General features: G+C 32.2%; 1 protein-coding gene across 2 annotated transcripts in view; it reads left to right on the top strand.

Annotated features, from left to right (window-relative positions):
- Window positions 1–18,865: 18,865 nt before the first annotated feature.
- Window positions 18,866–21,908, top strand: part of LOC131628728 (uncharacterized) — a 32,777-nt gene continuing 29,734 nt past the window's right edge. For both annotated transcript variants that reach the window (XM_058899555.1, XM_058899553.1), the window contains exons 1-2: window positions 18,866–19,202; window positions 19,278–19,352. The gene's annotated coding sequence lies outside the window, so the exon portion shown is untranslated. The remainder of the gene's footprint in view (window positions 19,203–19,277; window positions 19,353–21,908) is intronic.

Here is a 21,908-nt window from a genome sequence, read left to right as displayed (position 1 = left end):
ATTTAATTTATTTGTATTTTTATTCATTTAAAAAGCAAATTAATTAAGCAAAAATCCAAAAATTGTGAAACAAATTAAAAGGGTTCAATTTAAATCATCCAAGGGCCCAAAGATGAATTCACAAAGGTCCAAATTCGTGGCTCATGGTTAGGGAGAGAGATTATCCAAAAATAGAAAGAAAATAATATAATTTTCAATCAAATTGTATCTCTCCCATAACATAGTATCCAAGCCCATCTCTTGCCCTAATTTCAAGTCATATATATTCTTAACAAAGTCAAAAGGAAAGGGGGACAAAATTTTGGGCACAAAAACCCTAGCCTAAGCTTCCAAAAATCAGAATTCTATGGCACGAGGATTTGTGAACTTCCAACAAGTTTCAGACCCAAACATCAATCCAAATTGTCTCCTGAGCGCCTATATAGTAAATCCAGGTAGTTAACAGCAATTGATTACGTGTGGGATCACCAGGTTCATCTTCTTTGTCTCATACTTTGAATTTCGTGTTTTATGTATTCTTTCATTTTTAACATGATTTGTTGGTATGTATGAGTTCGTGTTGATCAATGGAGAAGTTCTGAACATTTATAGCAAAGCTTTGGCGCATGAATCATAGGACACCATGGTTAGGGCATAGCCATGTTTAAGCTTCGGGTTCCAAGATGAAGGACGTTTTAGAGGAAACAAACCCCACCAATGGATTCAAAGGATAATATTTAGTAGATCTAGGCACTCATGTTATTCGTATAATACCGTTTTGTAGGTTTTTGAGTTCTTGCAGGATTCAAAGGAAAAGTCGCAGGTGAAAACGTAAATAATTCCCCAAGTAAATCTGCAGGTATCTGCGGAGAAGACAATGAACAATGCAGGGAATTTGGACTCGCACGCGTGGCACCGTTGGATTAGGCAGTCAGCGCGTTTTCCATTGCCATCACGCGTGTGATCATGCTACTGGCTGGTCATCAGAAAGCAGGTCAATGGTGCCTAACACCTTCCCTTGACCTGAATATAATATCTTACCCCGAATCTCTTAACTACATAGGGTTTCCTATTCCCTTGGTAGAATAGGTGGCGACTCTAAAAACCTTTATTTTTTAGGACAGGTTGCTACAGTATTCTATAAAGATGACTTTGTTGATAACATGGGGTATTGGTGTGGATATGTTTGGTGTTGGACTATCATTTGTGCGGAAGAGGTTTTAGGACTGTATGCGTCCATGGAATTTGAAGAACAGAAAGTTCTACTATATGCCTATTCATACGACTGATAATTCTGCATATGTGATCATTTGATCGTCAATAAATTTAAGATTTTTACGGTTAAGTCATGCTATGAAATGTTGATGTAGGACCAAGGTGTTATAGTTTTGGAGGATGGGAGGAAACAGAGGCTGAGTTCGATCTGAGGGGCCCTTGTTCCTTCGAAATTGAAGATATTTGGTTGGAGGCTGCTGCAGGACTAATTGTCGACAAGGAAACAATTACTTCGTAGAGGAATCATTGAGTCGAATCAAGATGCTTCGTGTGTCTTTTCTCATTTATAGGTGGAAGACCTATCACACTTGTTTCTGCACTGTACAAAGCTTAATAGACTATGGCGAAGAATCTATACTTGGTTGGATTTAGATTTTCTAATAGTTGAATATTGTTGCAGCCACCTTCCTTTATGTGTAAATTTACTGTCGAGGAAGATGCCAAGTAAGAGAGTAAGAGCTATATGGTTGACTATATGTTATTGTATCTGGAAGCTTAGAAATTATGTGATTTTTAATAATGCAGATTTTGATAGTGAGGAACTTTTTTACTTGATTCTATGGCACACTTTGTGGTAGCTTGCATTAGTAGCTAAGGATAGAATTACATGTAACTTTTAGGAGTGGTTTAAGAATCCTTTTTTGTGCATTTGAGTTTTGTTGGCTAGTTTTACTTCTTTCCTGTTTTCTCTTGTAAGGGTTTGAGTACCCCTAGTACTCAATTTCTAATACAATAGTTCCTTATATATATATATATATATATATATATATATATATATATATATATATATATATATATATATATATATATATCAAGTGAGAGCATTTTATAAAATTAGAGATGAGAGAAACAAATATCAACGATTGAATTCATTAAGAGAGAGCATTTTATAATGAGAGATGAGAGGAACAAATATCAACGATTAAATTCATCAAGAGAGAGAATGTTAATACATTAATGTGACTATTAATTACTCTCGCTTCATGAATCCAATAGTTGATATTTGTACCTCTTATCTCTCATTATAAAATTTTCTCTCATGTTGAATCAATATTTTTAGTTTTCACTCAGACCCCACCACATATTTTATCTCTCTGCAAACACAATATTTTTACTTAACTTGTTTCTTTACTTAACCTGTTTCTTTGGTTCCATGCCTCTCTTTTCCTATCACTCCTCCTTGTTAGATTTCACCCTCTTGCTTCTTTAATATTCTTCCCTTTTTCCTCTGGGATTATAACAGAATCCAGAAAAATGTTCGATAAAATTGCGATATAACATAGAAGATAATGTCCCATCCATTGTATAATTTGACGCAGTCTCACTAAGTGGGTTCCACAACCAGAACATCATAAAGTTTTGCTAGCAAACCATAATTTCTCCAATTGCAATCACGGTAAAAAATAACACTTTAATATGGCAAACACTTAGCTCTAGATATAAGAATTTGTTAGAGAAATAACACTTTAATATTCCAATCATAAAGTGATGCTCTCGTAGTTACTATGGTTGAGCAGCTTCACTAGCTCATGACCATAAGTATTTGTTGGAGTTAATCAAGTTAGTTTCACCAATATCTCTGTTGTGATGAAGATGACAGAGGATGGATGTTTTGATGGTTTTGTTTGGATCCCCTTCTGCTATTTGTCCCATGTTTCCATTCAGCTCCAATCTCAACCATTCATTCATTATATTTTAATTTCTTTTTTTGTTTTTACCTTTTTTTTATAACCAATCAACCATTAGATTGAAAAAGGAGAGATGACATTTTCAAAATCGCAGGAGAGAATCCATTTTCATATTAAAAGTGTTTATAAAACTCATTTATATATTACCAATTGTCAATAGGGTATTGGACTGATAGTGAAATAAAATGGGCTTATGCCCATAAACTTCTTTTCAATATTTTAATTATCCTAATCATCCTTGTCAACTAATTAAAAATAATTTTTTATTCTAGCTATCTATATCACGTATGCAAAATTGAATTTTGTAATAGGGGAACTAAACTGTTAAAAACATTTAAATAGAAGACTAAAAGTGCATTTAAACCTATAATTTTATTAGAGTAATGCAACGAGAAGTCTAAAATTTTTCTTTTACTCCCTCCATCTATAATTTTTTTTAGATCGACCTGTTTAAAATTTTTAAGATATATTTATTTCTTTTTTATATAAATATATCTCTTATTAATACTAATAAAATTAAAAGTTAAACTAAACATATTTATAAATAAATGTCTGTATTTCTCTTCGATATGTCTCTAGGGCTTTGTGGTCTCTAACTTGTCGGAGATAACGACGTCGAAGCAAAGGTCATCTTCATAACTGTTTTTAAGGGTGTGTAAGAAAGGCTACCGCACATAGTTCAAAATTTAATATGTTTCAACATGATCAACCCATCATGTCATTGAAATCATTCGCTCAAGCTCTAAACAATTCCTTTGATTTTTCTGAATTCATCTTTGCCTCAACCATGTTTAAAGGGTGATTTGATCTCTTCTCCATCAAATTGTGAACAAGAATATCCTAAAATAGTGGAAGAGTGGAAAATTAACTTACATGAGATGTTAATTTTAAAAAAATGTAAGAAGAAGCCTACCACCAAAGAGTTCCAAAAGACTCTAAAGTCATTTTGAAAGTCAATTTCTCAATAGAAGTTAATTTGAATAGAAAATAAATTCCTTAAATATTTTTTCTTGTTGGTGTTAGAAGTAATTCAAATTCAGTTACATTTTAGATTTGCATTTCAATTTAATTTGAGTTTCATTTAAGCTTTGTAGTATAAATACTAAACTTAAGATTGAGTGTGTAAGAAGAATAATTCATTTTTGTAATCGATTTTTATTTTGATAAAGTTTGTTAGAAAAATTAGTTACACTCTCTCTCTCTCTCTCTCTCTCTCTCTCTCTCTCTCTCTCTCTCTCTCTTCTTTTCCATCTTCAACCTTGGGCACCAACAATTGGTATCTAGAGCTCATATTAGATTTACAAGGAATCACTAATGTACGTGAGGCATATGTGATTGATTTCATTTCATGAATTCTCATTGAATTTACTAACAAAATTGAAGCAAAATCACATTTCTTGATTATGCAGGATTGGGAAACACGAATGTTGGTGAGGATCTGAGTGAATTTGCACAAGAACAAAGATGAACAATGAAAACGTTAGCTTGAACACAAAGCATCCAGTATTTGATGGAATGAACTGCAACCGGTGCATGATTAAGATGTGGGTATTGTTCGGAGCTCAAGATGTTCGTGATCTCGTCAATGACAGTGTAGTGAATGCAATGGAAGCGCAATAAATATGCAAAGAGAACCGAGGAAGAAGGATCTGAAGGCGTCGTTCTATATCCATTAGTGTGTGGATACAATTGTGTTTGAGAATATCACTTATTCAACGACGATGAAGGCTGTGTGGGACACACTGATATAGTGTTATGGCGGTGACGTATCATTGAAGAAGGTGAAGCTTCAAAGTCTACATAAGCAGTATGAGAATCTCAACATGAAGAACAATGAGAAAGTATCATATTACATCGCCAGAGTGATTGTAGTCACCAATGAGATGAAGGCTTATGGAGAAATGCTTTCTGAATAGTTATTATTGAAAACGTAGTCAGATCCCTTACACCTCAGTTTGATTACATTTTTGTAACAATTGAACATTCTAAGAACCTGAGCACCATCAGAATTGAAATGTTATAGAGTAGTTAAAGGCACAAGATTTGCGTTTGACTGGGAGAAACTTCCAAAGAGAGGTAAAGCAGGCTCTGAAGGCGTCCTTTGATAAGAAGAATCGAAGTAGTCTTGGTCAGAAGCCAACAAGAGACATGGTGGTTCTCAAAACTGAGAAGCCTCCAACTCTGATGAGAAGAAAGATCAAAAGGGAAAGGAGAAGCTTGACAAGAGAAAGGTTCAGTGTTACAACTGTAATAGGTTTGGTCATTTTGCGAATAACTGTTGATCAAACATGGAAAGGAAGTCGGAAGAAGCAAACATAGTCAGAGGAGATTTAGATGATGAACATGTGATACTGATGACTTCTGAATCTGATGGTAGATATTTGGTAGACTAGTGGTATATCGACACTGGCTGCTCAAATCTCCCAACTAATTCAAATGCTTTTATAAATTCCTTGAACACTTGATCCAACGTCAAGTTGTTCCTTTGCAAAAGCTTTTCACAATAAATTAGAAGGAAAAAGAGAGTAATTATGCGTATGCCTCTTTCTTTCCCAAGTACTTGGACATTGTCGTATGGCTCACTATTAGAGTACTTATCTTCTAAATCAAAACACATTAATTATAACGAGTATAGTTCATTTTTTCGCAGATTAAAAAGGGAGTGGTTGGGCGTAGGCCTCTTCCTTCTTCGAGTATTGGGATATTATCGTAGGCTCACTTCTCGAATACTTGTCTTTCGCTAATGATTCATGACTCTACTCACCTCACATTTTTTCAATAAAATTTGGGTGAGAGATGGATTAATTAGGCGTGAGCCTCTTTCTTCCTCGAATATTTGGACATTGACATATGACTCACTATTCGAATATTTTTCATCTACATAATAACAACACAACTCATCAAATTCTTTTTTCGCCCTAGCGCGACTCTGAAAACCATTTTAGAAACGAGTAAGCTTAATCCATTTCGACGCGAACTAAATTAACGCTTCAATCTACAAGAGTGAGCAATAAGTAATGTTTAACTATTCAATGTGATTCAAGCATCACTCATTAAAATCAACAAACAAATTTGTGGTTCTACCATGAGGTATGAAGCCTTGATTTTCCCACTGCGCCTAGAAATATGTAGGCACATGACTTTGAAATTTTTGCGAGCACAATAATAAAAAACCTAAAAAATATTTTCCCTTTCTTTCTCCTCGCATAATAATTAGAAGATCACAAACTAACATTCACGCTAACACTCATTCGCAAAACTAACTAAATGAATCTTGTTGAGTACAATGGATGTGAGGGTGCTTATGCATTCCCATTGCATAACCGACTCCTGAACCCACTCTTGGTTGTCGCAATTATGTTTATTTTCTTCAGTGGGTTTTATCGATATTTTCCCTTTCCTTTTGGAACAAATAAAGTTTGCTGGCGACTCTGTTGTATTTGGAGCGTTCCTTACGCTCAAATGTTTTTTGCGCTGCGAGAGAAACGTAACGACAATTACCTTTGCCAAGAAGTACTTATTAAGGATGTCTTTATCAATGCTTCTACCTAAATTTATCAAAAGGCTAATGCCGCCTTTCTCCTGGCTGCCCCTTTCTTATCAACAAAGTTATATTTTTTGCTCCGTATGGGCGAGTTGCCAAATCGTTGAAGGAAATTGGATCTCTACCATAGTATGCATTTAAAGCTGATTGGTGGAGATTTAATTGCTCAATCGTGTTAGGGCAGAATTTTTTTATGTGAAATCCGCCCTTTTGAGGGATCTTGCGTAAGTTCCTTCCGCAATGGTGATAAAAAAAAAACTAAAGGCAATTTTGAGCTCGACGCTCCATTTACATTTTCGCGATCTAGACATCTTAACGTCACTCAACCCTTCTTTTGTGGTCTAGTATCAATCACTATTTGAAAAAGATGCTCCAATGGCGGATCAACACTGGATTTTGCAGCGTTGCGGATCTTACTGACGTGGATTAATTGAGGCCGAACGGGACTAGAAGATTTAACGAAGTTCTTTGGTGCGACGTATGGAGTGATTGTATTCATATCTCGGTGATTCCAATAGATATATGATTTTGGATTAATGATGATCTATATGTGGAATTCCGCAGGAATTAGGAGTCAATTCTCACAAACGGCATCACTGTTCCATTCTGGAACCAGCATTAGTGCTAATCGATGACAAATGACCCTGGATAGGTGGTGATAATCTTCGATGCGGTGGTGCAGGGTGGACTGACAAGGTTAACACTCCAATGCCCAAGTTGGTTTAGAGTCCAAGATAGGTATAATAAAAAATATAGACATGCAAAGTATATCTTAAATCTCACATGTGTTGACTTTATACATTGAATTATTCTGATTGGACTTGCATCTGGTTGGGCCTTCGGCCAACCAGGAACATATATCGATAAATAGTCTATAAATAGTTTGAGGACCTTCCCTTAAAGTGTTGATCCATGTAGACAAATAATCCAAAATATGGTATTATTTCAAGGATTATCTTCTTATATTAGTAATAGAGGCATATTTTTGTCACAAGTTCTCTCTATTTAGTGACAAAGTTTGAGTTTCAATTATAAGTCTTCACTTTTTTATAATTTAATTGTCGAAATTTCACTCGTTAAAAATAAATAAGTGAAATGTCACATGTTCGAACTAACACTTTTACAGTCGAATATTCATGAGCAATTAACAATTGGATTGTTTTAATGAGTTCACATTTCGTCCATCATGTTTATCTCAATATTTTTATATGTTTACTAATTCGCTTACTAATTATTTGTGAGGCCCGGTTTTATTAAAAATTTATGTTCGTCACTAAAATCACGTGGCTTACAATATAAACTTAATGAAAATTTTTCATTGCACCCTTATACATTATTCCAGGTCATGTGCGAAATGTCTAAGATGTCTTTTGTTTTCGGAGATACATCTTCGGACGCATAAATACCATGTTTTTCATAATAAAATTCGGAGATACATATTCGTAGTTTGTTTAAAGGTGTGTTCGGAGATGTATCTTCGAACATAACTTGGTTCTATAAATCAGAAACATGACAACATTAATGAAAATAAAAATAAAAACCAACACCAACATCAACATGGCATTAAATAAAAACATTCATTAGATAGATAGTCAGGAAAATAAATTCAACTATTTCATCGGGTCATTGCAACATAATGATTATATCCTCGACTAATTTTTGAATCTTCGCATCCACTTCATTCAGACCCTTTGATTCATAATGGAGAAAAATACTCCATATAACCTTTAAATCCTCATCCATCTTTAGTTCAAGGTTGGTGAAATGGACCTTCCCTTCGCTGTCAAACGAGGGTGATCGATACTCGAGCTTGACAACTTTGTGACTTTTTGGAAAGCGTAATAGAGTATTCAGTTTGGATATCAGATCTGTGAGGGATGTTTCCTCAATGACCCTAAACGGAAGTGGTGGTCTCTCGTCATTGAAATACACAAATGCATGAGGGGGATATGAGCTCATTCTCTAGTTTTAGTATGTTGTGCAGCAAATAAAGGTTGAGACACACCCTATTTATATAAATATTGGGTCACTTTGGACCTAATATTAAATTTGATATTTGGTCTTGATGAACATTTATTGTCTATACTTGCACATGATTTCATGAAGATCAAATATAACAAAAAAGTATCTTTGAAAATGTATTTCTAAATTTATTTTTGGGTATATTTGGAAATGCATCTACGAACTAAATCTTATCAAAATAATTTATTTAATACATTTAAAAATATATCTTCAAATTCATCCAAAAACTTTTTTGAATTTTCAGATGTGCACTCCATAGTGTAAAGGTGCAAGATCTTTTTAAAATAGTTGTTATTAAATCATAATTATAATAACATGATACGTGACACCTGGGAGAAATATTTTTGACAAATAGTTATTTTTTAATTCGTACTATTTGTTGACTTATATCTAGATAAAATATAGTTATACACATATCTTGAGTATACTATTATTATGATGGTAACTTTGGGGTGTGTTTGCTATTTTTTGAACTCTTTAATGAAAAGGGTTGGCATAATTTTTTGTTAGAGTTTGATTCGATGGCGGTGGTTCACGCGTTCAAGACGACTATTTTAGTACCTTGACAAATTCGCAATAGATAGTTTAATTGTGTTAATATAATTTCGAAGATGTCGTTTATAGTCTTTCATATATTTAGAGAAGAGAATAACTGTGCAGATTCCCTTGCTAACTTATGTCTTATTATTAAATACTTGATTAGTTTTAACTCTATTCCCTTTTTTTGAGGCAGATTTTATGAAGTCTATTTTGAGGCAGATTTTATGAAGAATAGACTATGATTGCTTTTCTTCCGATTCTTTTATTGTTGAGAGGATTTTGGCCTAATCCCCATCTCTTTTTATAACTTTTCTTATATATATATATATATATATATTGTAAGTATCAGATATGCCTAAGAGGGGAGGTGAATTAGGTTTTCAAAAATTAATCGGTTTTATGAGAATATCTTTACTAACTTTTTGGTTAAGTGTTTGAAGGATTTTGATGGTTTTTATCTTTTTCTTGGTAATGGTGATGAAAGCGGTAAAAGCAGAAAGATAAAGAACACAACGATATATACTGGTTCCCCTCACAATCCGAGAGTACTCCAATCCCCTTTTAAACACGAAAGAGATCTCACTATAGTTAGAATTATTGTACAAGCCTATGCTTTACTATCTAACTTATAGGGTGATCAAAGATTCTTAACACCTTTAAGATCAAACAACACTAATGTGAATGAAGAGCAATCCTCTTCAAACACAACACTTACTTCCAACAATCCTGGATAGTAAGGAAACAATACAATCTTATTTTCAACAATCCTGAAAAATAAGATATAATTTCTAAGTATGATTTGAGTAGAAGCTTGTAGAGCAATATCAATCTTGGATTGATCTTCTTCTTCAAATAAACAATTCTCAAAATGAATATAAGTGATCACAATGTATGCATGAAAACTTTGAATGAATTTTTAATGAAAATGTGTATAGAAAGTTTCACTTGAAAATAAGTATTTGATGAACACTTGGAAATATTGAAATTTATGAGTATGAATTGTTAATGAAGAAGGTGTTTAATGATTATGAAAGATGTAGAATATATAATATGTTAAACACCTCTTTGTATGGTTATTTTTCCATAAAACAATGCAATGATTAGGTGGTAAGAAAACAAATTCGTTTGAATGAAATCTTGCAATGGAAAAACACACTGGTTCAGTAGGAACCGGTTCCTGCCTGAGACAACCCGGTTCCTGCTGAACATTACAGCAGAAATATTTGAAAGTTGAACTGAGGAACCGGTTCCCACCTAGGGACAACCCGGTTCCTAGTAGTAAAACATAGAGGTGATGAAACTGAGAATGTTGGGAACCGGTTCCCCCATAGGGACAACCCGGTTCCTAAAACCTTTATTTTGAATTTTACATATGAAAAAGGTTTTAAATGAATTCTTTAAAATATGAGACTTGTAGATGATTATGATATGCATGGAAATATATTTGTTAACAATTATATGTCAAAGTGAGTATTGTTTATACCTTTGACGTTTTAGTTCGATTCTTGAATCTTCACAATTTCTTCAAGACTTTGAAATGATGTATTTTTGCTTAATACTTGAAATTCTTTTTGCACATCCTTTATGAAAGCTTGATGTCCATATTGTCTTCATCAAAACCAATTATGCTTGAGAAGCTTGCAATTACATTCTCCCCCTTTTTGATGATGACAACCAAGTCTTGAAATGTTTTTGAAAAAGTTGTTTTGTGCTTTGAAAATATGTTGAATAATGCAAGGCTCCCCCTATGTTAGTGACTCCCCCTAAATCCATGATTTCTTTGATTTATGGTGATGAGTTCATTTGATAGCTTTATAACTATGGCCTGCATTTCTCTTTTAAAACAAAACAACAACAAAACACATGCATATTTCTTCTCCCCCTTTGTTATTATCAAAAAGGATGGGGAAAAAGAAAGAATATATATGAAATATAAACATAATCACAATTTGAAATAACATAAACATAACACACATAAATGTTAGAAATGTGTACCTTTGATTTATGATAATGAAGAACACATTTAAACATCACCTTCATCTAAAATTCCAAGCTCTCGTCGAATTTTGTAAAACGATTCTTTTGGGAGAGGCTTGGTGAAGATATCTGCAAGTTAATTATGAGTATCTACAAAAGTGACTTCAACATCTCCTTTAAGCACATGATCGCGAAGAAAATGATGTCGAATGTCTATGTGTTTGGTTCTTGAATGCATGATCGGATTCTTTGTAATATTTATAGCACTTGTATTCTCGCATCGAAGAGGAATGCATCCGAGATCAAGTCCGTAGTCACGAAGTTATTGCTTAAGCCAAAGAATTTGTGCACAACAACTACCTGCTGCTATGTATTCTGCTTCGGTCGTACTAAGGGCAACACATGCTTGCTTTTTACAAGCCCATGATACTAATGCATTTCCAAGAATGTGACAAGTACCACTTGTGCTTTTACGATCAGTTTTACATCCTTCATAATCCGCGTCAGAATAACCAATTAAATTGCACATACTACATTTTGGATACCATAAGCCAACATTGGTTGTTCCTTTGAGATACTTCATGATCCTTTTAACCGCCATAAGATGTGATTCCTTTGGATTTGCTTGAAAGCGAGCACAAAGACAAACACTAAACGTTATGTCAGGACGGCTTGCTGTCAAATACAATAAAGAACCAATCATACCTCGATACTTGGTAATATCAATTGGAGTACCGGATTCATCTTGATCAACGTATGTACCGGAGCCCATTGGAGTATTCATTGCTTTACAATTATCCATATCAAACTTCTTCATTAATTCTTTACAATATTTGGATTGATTGATAAAGATTTCATCTTTGAGTTGCTTAATTTGTAGTCCAAGAAAGTAGTTCATCTTTCCCATCATAGACATCTCGAATTCTCCTTGCATCATCAATGAAAATTCCTCACACATTTCTTTGTTAGTCGATCCAAAAATGATATCATCAACATAGACTTGAACCAATAAAGTGTTACTCTTGATTTTCTTAATGAACAAATTTTTATCAACCTTACCCTTTTCGAAACCCTTTTCACACAAAAAATTGCTAAGTCTATCATACCATGCTCTTGGTGCTTGCTTTAAGCCATAAAGAGCCTTTCTCAACTTAAAGACATGTGTAGGATTCTTGAAGTCTTCAAATCCCGGGGGTTGTTTGACATAGACTTCTTCATGGATGTAGCCATTCAAGAATGCGCTCTTGACGTCCATTTGATAAAGCTGAAAATTTAAAGAACATGCATAAGCAAGTAAAAGACGAATAGCTTCTAACCTTGCAACCGGGGCAAATGTTTCTTCAAAGTTGATTTCTTCTTCTTGATTGTAACCTTGGGCCACCAATCTTACTTTGTTTTGAACAATTATACCATTCTCATCAAGTTTGTTCTTAAACACCCATCGAGTACCTATGATGTGTTTATTACTTGGTCTAGGAACAAGTTCCCAAACTTGATTTCTCTCAAATTGATTTAATTCTTCTTGCATTGCATTTATCCATTGATCGTCTCCTAAGGCTTCATCAACTTTGGAAGGTTCAATTTGAGAAACAAAAGCCATGTGTAAGCAAGCATCTTTGAGATTTAATCTTGTTGCAACTCCTTGGCTAATATCACCAATAACTTTATCAATAGGATGATCTCTATGAGTTCTCAATTCTTTTGGTAGATCATTGGTGTTTGATTCTTGTTGTACACTTTCTTGTTGAACACTTTCTTGTTGAACACTTTCTTGTTGAACTTCCGGTGCCTTTACAATTGTATCATTTGAAAGTTCTTCCAGGGGTAGATCTAAAGGATCATCATCATCACAAACAACTATTTCCTCTTTGGAGGTGTTAGTCTCATCAAAAGATACATGCATGGATTCGTCAATAGTTAAAGTTCTTTTATTATAGATTCTATATACTTTACTAGAGAGAGAGTAACCAAGAAATATACCTTCGTCGGATTTCTCATCAAACTTACCAAGATTGTCTTTGTCATTGTTGAGAACAAAGCACTTGCATCCAAAAATGTGAAAGTGAGCAATGTTTGGCTTTCTTCCTTTGAAGAGTTCATATGGAGTCTTCTTTAGGATAGGTCTAATGATTACTCGATTTCCAACATAACATGCCGTACTAACCGCATCCGCCCAAAAGTATTTAAGAAGATTTGCATCACTAAGCATTGTTATTGCAAGTTCCACTAGAAACCTATTTTTCCTTTCAACTACTCCATTTTTTGTGGAGTTCTTGGTGCTGAAAAATTATGAGAGATACCATGTTCTTCAAAAAATTCTTCAAATGATGCATTTTGAAACTCTCCACCATGATCACTTCTTATGGTTGCAATCTTTAATGATTTTTCATTTTGGATTTGTTTTGCATACTTCTTAAAGGCTTTAAAAGCATCACTTTTCTGCACAAGAAATAAAGTCCAAGAATATCTAGAATAATCATCAACAATAACTAAAGCGTATACATTACCTCCGAAGCTTCTTGTCCTTGATGGACCAAATAGATCCATATGCAACAAATGAAGTGGTCTTGTTGTAGTCACCACATTCTTTGGTTTGAAAGATGATTTGGTTTGCTTTCCCTTTTGACATGCATCACATAATTTATCTTTGACAAACTTTATCTTAGGTAAGTCAATAACAAGATCATGTTTGGTTAACTTATTTAAATGGTCCATTTGAATATGGGCTGCTCTTTTATGCCATAACCATGATTCATTATTGTTTACCAAAAGACATTTTACTTTCAAAGATAAATCATTTAAAGAAATCATAAAAATGTTATTAATTCTCGTACCTTTGAGTTTTACCTCATTGGTGACTTCATCGATGATCAAGCATTCCTCCTTAGTGAATTTGATCTTGAAGCCTTTGTCACAAAATTGGCTAATGCTTAGAACATTATGCTTTAGTCCTTCAACATAAAGAACATCTTCAATGGATGTGAAAGGTGGTGCACCAACTTTGCCTTTGCCAAGAATTCTTCCCTTATTGTTGTCTCCATAAGTGACAAAACCCTTGGCCTTTAACCTTAGATCTGAAAATTGGTTTAGGTCTCCCGTCATATGCTTTGAACAACCACTATCTAGATACCATAGGTTTGAAGTGGTTTTCAAGCATGCCTGCAAAACAAATTAAGTTTTGTTAGGTACCCAAGTGGCTTTGGGTCCTTCATAGATAGTTCATTTCTTCACCCATACATAATGTCCACTAGGAACAGTAAAGTTCCTTACATAACAAGCATTGGGTGTGTGACCAATAATACCACAATAAAAACAAGTAGGTTCAAAGTTACTTCTATATCTAGAAGGATGAGATTTCTTTTTAACAACATTCTTCTTTTTAGGATAATGTTGCATTACTTTAGGCTTGATCACTTTCTCTTGAATTGGTTGATTACTAGCCTTGACAAAGATAGTCTTGTTGGATCTTGGTTTATCAAATTTAGAAAAACCAAGTCCACTCTTATAATTGGAGTATCTTTGTGTGCTAAGAACATTTTCCAATCCAATTTTCCCTTTTTCATATCTTTCTAAAACACGTTTTAATTGGACAATTTGGAAGGAAAGTGATTCACAATTCTTGCATGCAACATTATCTTCCTGAACACTAATCATTTTTCCTTTGTCATCTTTATATTCTTCTTCAATTATCTTAACCTTCTCTTCTAAAGATGATATTATTTTCTTTTGAGATGAGATAGTTTTATAGAGAATTTTGCATTCTTTTAATAATTCATCTATTGCACCTCGTGCACCATTATCAAAAAGAGAATCATCATAATTAACCTCGCCTTCTTCATTGTCGGAGTGGTGTGATGCCATTAGTGCTAGGTTTGCACTTTCGTCACTATCGGAATCCGATGAGGAATTTACTTCATTATCTTCCCATGCTATGTAGGCCTTTTTATTTTTAAACTCCCTTTTGCCTTTGAATCCATTTTTCTTTGAAAGCTTTGGGCATTCCGACTTTATGTGTCCTTGTTTCCCACATTCATAGCATGTAACTTCTTGTGATGAAGTGGATGCTTCTTTATCCTTATGCTTTGAAAATTTCTTTCTCTTGACATAGTTAGCATTATCAATTATTTTTATTACCAAAAAATTTGCCTAACCTTTTTACAAGAAGCAAGAAGTTTTCATCTTCATCCGATGCATCTTTATTTTGGCTTTATTTAGAATCTACCTTTAATGCAATGCCTTTGGATTTCTTCTCAAAGTTCTCATGCTTTTCCAATCTTCCAAGTTCTGTCTCATATTCTTGAAGCTTTCCAAACTACGTTGCGGAAGTCAATTTTGACAGATTTTTCTTTTCGGATATCGCCGTCACTTTTGGTTGCCACTCCCTGGTCAAAGATCTGAGCACTTTAAGATTAAGTTCTTCGGTAATAAGGGTCTTACCAAGTGCCTTCAAGTGATTTGTCAAATGTACGAATCATTTTTGCAAATCAAGAATAGTTTCTCCGGGCTTCATTCTAAACAGTTCGTACTCTTGGCTTAAGGTATTCAATCTTGATCTTTTAACTTCAGTGGTACCTTCATGAGTTTCTACAAGAGTATCCCATATTTCCTTTGATGTTGTACATGCCGATACTCGGAAAAATTCATCCATACTAAGAGCACCTTGAAGAAGGTTGATCGCCTTTTTATCAGCAAGAACCCTCTTTCTATCATTATCATCCCATGACGCTTTAGGTTTTTCCGATGCAACACTATTAACGACCGTTATAGGGACATGAGGACCTTGTTGGACAGCCTCCCAAACTTCTTCTCCTTGTGCTTCTAGATGAGCCTTCACTCGGATTTTCCAAAAATCAAAATATTCACCACAAAACAATGGAGGCTTGTTGTTAGAACCACCATCTTTGAAAACCGGATTTGCGGAAGCCATTCTGGATCTTTAGGAACAAGTTACCTATAACTTGCTCTGATACCAAATGTAAGTATCAGATATGCCTAAGAGGGGAGGTGAATTAGGTTTTCAAAAATTAATCGGTTTTATGAGAATATCTTTACTAACTTTTTGGTTAAGTGTTTGAAGGCTTTTGATGGTTTTTATCCTTTTCTTGGTAATGGTGATGAAAGCGGTAAAAGTGGAAAGAAAAAGAACACAACGATATATACTGGTTCCCCTCACAATCCGAGAGTACTCCAGTCCCCTTTCAAACACGAAAGAGATTTCACTATAGTGAGAATTATTGTACAAGCCTATGCTTTACTATCTAACCTATAGGGTGATCAAAGGTTCTTAACACCTTTAAGATCAAACAACACTAATGTGAATGAAGAACAATCCTCTTCAAACACAACACTTACTTCCAACAATCCTGGATAGTAAGGAAACAATACAATCTTATTTTCAACAATCATGAAAAATAAGATATAATTTCTAAGTATGATTTGAGTAGAAGTTTGTAGAGCAATATCAATCTTGGATTGATCTTCTTCTTCAAATAAACAGTTCTCAAAATGAATATAAGTGTTCACAATGTATGCATGAAACTTTGAATGAATTTTTAATGAAAATGTGTATAGAAAGTTTCACTTGAAAATAAGTATTTGATGAACACTTGGAAATATTGAAATTTATGAGTATGAATTGTTAATGAAGAAGGTGTTTAATGATTATGAAAGATGTAGTATATATAATGTGTTAAACACCTCTTTGAATGATTATTTTTCCATGAAACAATGCAATGATTAGGTGGTAAGAAAACAAATTCGTTTGAATGAAATCATGCAATGGAAAAACACATTGGTTCAGTAGGAACCGGTTCCTGCCTGGGACAACCCGGTTCCTGCTGAACGTTACAGCAGAAATATTTGAAATTTGAACTGAGGAACCGGTTCCCACCTAGGGACAACCCGGTTCCAAGTAGTAAAACACAGAGGTGATGAAACTGAGAATGCTGGGAACCGGTTCCCCCATAGGGACAACCCGGTTCCTAAAACCTTTATTTTGAATTTTACATATGAAAAAGGTTTTAAATGAATTCTTTAAAATATGAAACTTGTAGATGATTATGATATGCATGGAAATATATTTGGGAACAATTATATGTCAAAGTGAGTATTGTTTATACCTTTAACGTTTTAGTTCGATTCTTGAATCTTCACAATTTCTTCAAGACTTTGAAATGATGTATTTTTGCTTAATACTTGAAATTCTTTTTGCACATCCTTTATGAAAGATTGATGTCCATATTGTCTTCATCAAAACCAATTTTATATATATATATATATATATATATATATATATATATATGGGAGCATATCAAGTGAGAGCATTTTTTAAAGAGAGAAAAGAGGAAGAAATATCTATCATTGGATTCATCAAGAGAGAGAATGTTAATACGTTAATGAGGCTATTAATTTATCTCTCTTAATGAATCCAATGGTTAATATTTCTTCCTCTCATCTCTCATTAAAAAATGCTCTCACTTGATATGCTCATATATATATATATATATATATATATATATATATATATATATATATATATATATATATAGGACGACTCAAGTGAGAATACTTGGTTAATATGAGAAATGAGAATAATGAATCACGACGATTAAATTTTGATTTTGTTGATTTTAATGGACCGAATTGGTTTCTATTTCTATGTTGATTTAAAATAAATACAAAGATCATAGAAAGATAAACTAATCCATTAAAATCAACAAAATCAAAATTTAATGGTCACGATTCATTGTTCTCATTTCTCATAATAATCAAGTGTTCTCATTTGATTCGTCCTCATATATATATATATATATATATATATATATATATATATATATATATATATATATATATATATATATATATATATATATGGGTTAATACTATTTTTCACCCCTGTAATATAGGCGAAATTCGCTTTACCCCCCTGGTATAATTTTTTTTTTCGTTTCCCCCCTATAATATTTTTTTGTTTGGATTATCCCCTAAGCGTGTATTTTAAACACCAAATCTAGGGGAGAAAATCAAACAAAAAAATATTACAGGGGGTAAACTTTACACTTAGGGGGCAAAAGACCTAGTATTTTTATATTTCAAGGGGGTGTTCGAAAAAAAAAATTTACAGGGGAAAAGCGAATTTCGCCTATATTACAGAGGGTTTTGTATATTTAACCCTATATATATATATATATATATATATATATATATATATATATATATATATATATATATATATATATATATATATATATATATATATAACCAAACGGTGATGAGAATGAGATAGCAACATTAATCAAAGAAAAAAAAATGAGATAGCAACCCCTATTAATGACTCTTTAAAAATAATAAAAAATCTGTACTATAATTAATAATTGGTACGGAATCCATAAATCTTACGTTGGACTTTGTAAATATTAGCTAAATGTTAAATATGAGATAACGACACAACCAATAATACTCCTCTGATAAATTATAAATATTTCTTGTTGATTACTTCATGTCGTATGTATTTATTATTTTCTTGTATTTACACAATAAATAAAAAATAATTTTATAAAAATGTAAAAATAATTAATTTTCTTAATTTATTATGTAAAAATAATTAGTTTTCTTAATTTATTATGTAAAAATAATTAATTTATTATCTAAAAACTAATTATTTGAAAATTCAAAATTATGAATAATTAGATAAAATAGATAGCTATGTCACATTTATTCATTATCTATTTAACTATATAATAGATAATTAACTTTATATTTAAAATATGTTGAAATTATTGTTGAGAAATGTTTCTCAATTATTATCTATAAATGTACATCTCTTGTATCACGTACTCAAGCCTTTTCAACATTCTTCATTATTTCTTGCTTTTGGATTGAAAGAGCTTTTCTAGATTGCTTCTCCTTTGATTTCAGTTTGAGTCTTTCATTCACTCTGTTTTTTTCTTTTACTTCCTTCTCCATTTTAAAGTTTTTATTTTATTTTATTTTTTAGCTTATATAACCCCCAAAAAAAAAAAAAAAAAAAAACTTTGCCAATTGTTTGTCTTTTAAGTTAAGTTTTTTCGTTTTCATTTTTGAGTCTTCCTTCATCTTCATATTCTCCTTTAGATTTCATCAGCTCTTCAACTCATTTCAATAAAAAAAAAGAAAAAAAACAAAAAACAAAATTATTGGTAAGTGTTTCTCTAATAGTTTGCCTCTTGAAATTCCTTCTTTAATTTTCTAATTACTACTTTATTGTGTTTTAGGTCATAAAAACTGAAAAAAGAAATTGATTCACTCATTCACATCGTCGGAATTTTGGGAAACCAAGAACTAGAGAGGTACGTATTTGTTGTCAATTTTTTTTTATATATTTTTAATTTCATTTGAAGTTAGTTTAAGATCTCTTTTTAATTATTTTTATATAATAATAATAATATTAAGAATTAAATATATAAAATCTTCCTACAATAGAGACGGAATTCGTTTTTTCAAATTTCGCCTATATTAAAAAGGTAAAAATTGGTTTTTGATTTATTGATTTATACTAATAAATAATTTAGATCACCCAACAAACCATTGACAAGAAATTTTTATCATATTTAATTTCTACATATTTATGTTTACTAAAAGTTCACAACTCCTAATTTCAATAATATATACCATTCATAATTATAACTTAATTTAAATTTGTATTTCAATCACAACATATATTCTTTAAACCATTATCTCTTTGTGCAAGATTTAGATTACTTGTTTATTTTATATTTGAATTTGAAAATAAGATTTGAGTGATGTAATATATTCAAGGTTTTTTATAAGCTTTTAGAAAAGATTTTTTTTAGAACCTCTACTTTTAGATTTTGTAGGAGAAGGGGAAAGAGATTTTTTTTTTTAAAAAAAAAAATTAAATGAAAAGCATAGAAGAATTTAGATGAGAATTTTAATTTTTGAATAGAAAATTCTTTAAATTTGAAAAACTAAAAATTTATATTAGAAAACGAGTTTAACTAAAAAACTTTTGAGGAAGTGTGCTTGTGTGTGGCCTAGTGATAAAATCTTGAATTTTGAGGGTGTGTTTCCTTCAAAGTCTCAGGTTCGGTTGTTCAAATATAATATTTATTCTAGTCAAATGGTGGGACGATCATGTATTGATTTAACAATTTTCTAGTGAATTTATTACAGTTTTATATTGATTTTTCTATAACTTTTTATATCAATTCATATAATTTTGGGAATTATTTAATTTAAAAAGAGATTAATTACTATATATTCTTAGTGTGAAAATTTTTACACTCTCAATTCATTACCATCATTTATTTGTATTGTTTTATAGGTGATTAAAATATATTTTTTTTAATATTTAACATTTATGATTAATTGCTGGTATAAAATTATTTTACACTTTAAATATATTTTAATTAAATTCTTTTTAAAAAACCAATGTATTAAAAGACTATCCTGATATAAAAAAGTGTTAAGAATATAAAAAAAATTAGTGCACAACTTTTGAAAAATAACCACTCAAAGAAGTACATCCATTACCATAATTTGTGAAAGATCGTCCAATAGATTTAAAAATAGAGCGATGAATTCATTCCATGACCACAATGTTATTCATAATCCAAAGAGATTATAGAGGATCATTCATAGAGGGATTCAGAAGAATACCATTGCTAAACTTGTATTTGTTCTTGGAAATCTACGCAACATGCATCGATCTCGTCCAAATGTGGTAATTCTTGTGATTCAAAAGTGGAGTAACTAGTATAAAGTGAACCTTCGTGCAAATGCAAGTAGAAAGGGTTTGCGGGATTCGTCGAGTAAATAAAATTGAATTGCCTGCAGTCAACAATTTGTTGTTGTCACGCAGTCCCAACAATGACCATTGGATTTCAATCAAGCAGTCCAAATTTAATACAGAGTTAATTTTGTAACTAATGTAAAATTTTGAATTAAAAATATATACCATCTGATTTTAATCTAACGATAGTAAAGCAATAACAGCGTGAATCCATGATTGAAAAAAGAAAAAAAAAAAAAGAGAAGAGAAGAGAGCAACAAAATTTCAAAGAAAATCATAAAGAAGATGCAAAAGTTTGCGAAGAATGACAAATAATTGCAGAGAACTGGGTGGTAGAAACTAAACTTGAGAGAGTAAGTGGACAACCAATCATAATTGGTTGAAAAAAGTTCAATCTTAGAATCAAGTCCAATATATGAATCATAGAAGTGTAAGATATGTATAAATATTTCTAAATCTCCTTAGATACTTTTAAATATTTTCCAAATTTTAAAAACACAATCATAAAATTTCTACCTGTTTGTGCACAATGAATAAAGATGGTGACAAAGAGAATAATAGAATAACGGCGCAAAAGAGATGAGAGAATAAATGTTGTATTCTACTATTAATAATAGCTATTACAAGGCTATTTATAACAAAAGAAAAATCTTGCCACATAAGCCCTAAAACAGTAAACTTAGTGAACAAGTCTAAAGGTACACATAGTACAAAGCTAACAGATACTAAAATACCCTTTAATAAACAGCTAAGCTAATGGGACCCAGATAACATCTTCTGGTCAATACTATCTTCTGAGTAACCATCATAAGATCAGCCTATCTTCTGAATATTGAATTACTCTTCAATACCATCCCTTAATTCATATTCTTCAATCAAAGCTGACAACGCCAATTCCATCCCTCAAGAGCAGAAATTGATCCGTCTTGATCGCCTTCGTCAGAACATCTGCCATCTGCTTCTGAGTGCTACAGTGCACAACTTCTAATGTTCCATTCTGGACTTGGCTTCTCAAGAAATGATACTTAGTCTCAATATGCTTGCTTCTTCCGTGTAACACCAGATTCTTGGCAAGATTGATTGCAGACTTGTT

The sequence above is a fragment of the Vicia villosa genome, unplaced genomic scaffold (assembly GCF_029867415.1).
Source record: "Vicia villosa cultivar HV-30 ecotype Madison, WI unplaced genomic scaffold, Vvil1.0 ctg.000474F_1_1, whole genome shotgun sequence".
Taxonomy (NCBI): domain Eukaryota; kingdom Viridiplantae; phylum Streptophyta; class Magnoliopsida; order Fabales; family Fabaceae; genus Vicia; species Vicia villosa.
The sequence above is the reverse complement of the archived record's forward strand: the minus strand, read 5'-3'. Positions and strand labels throughout refer to the sequence as shown.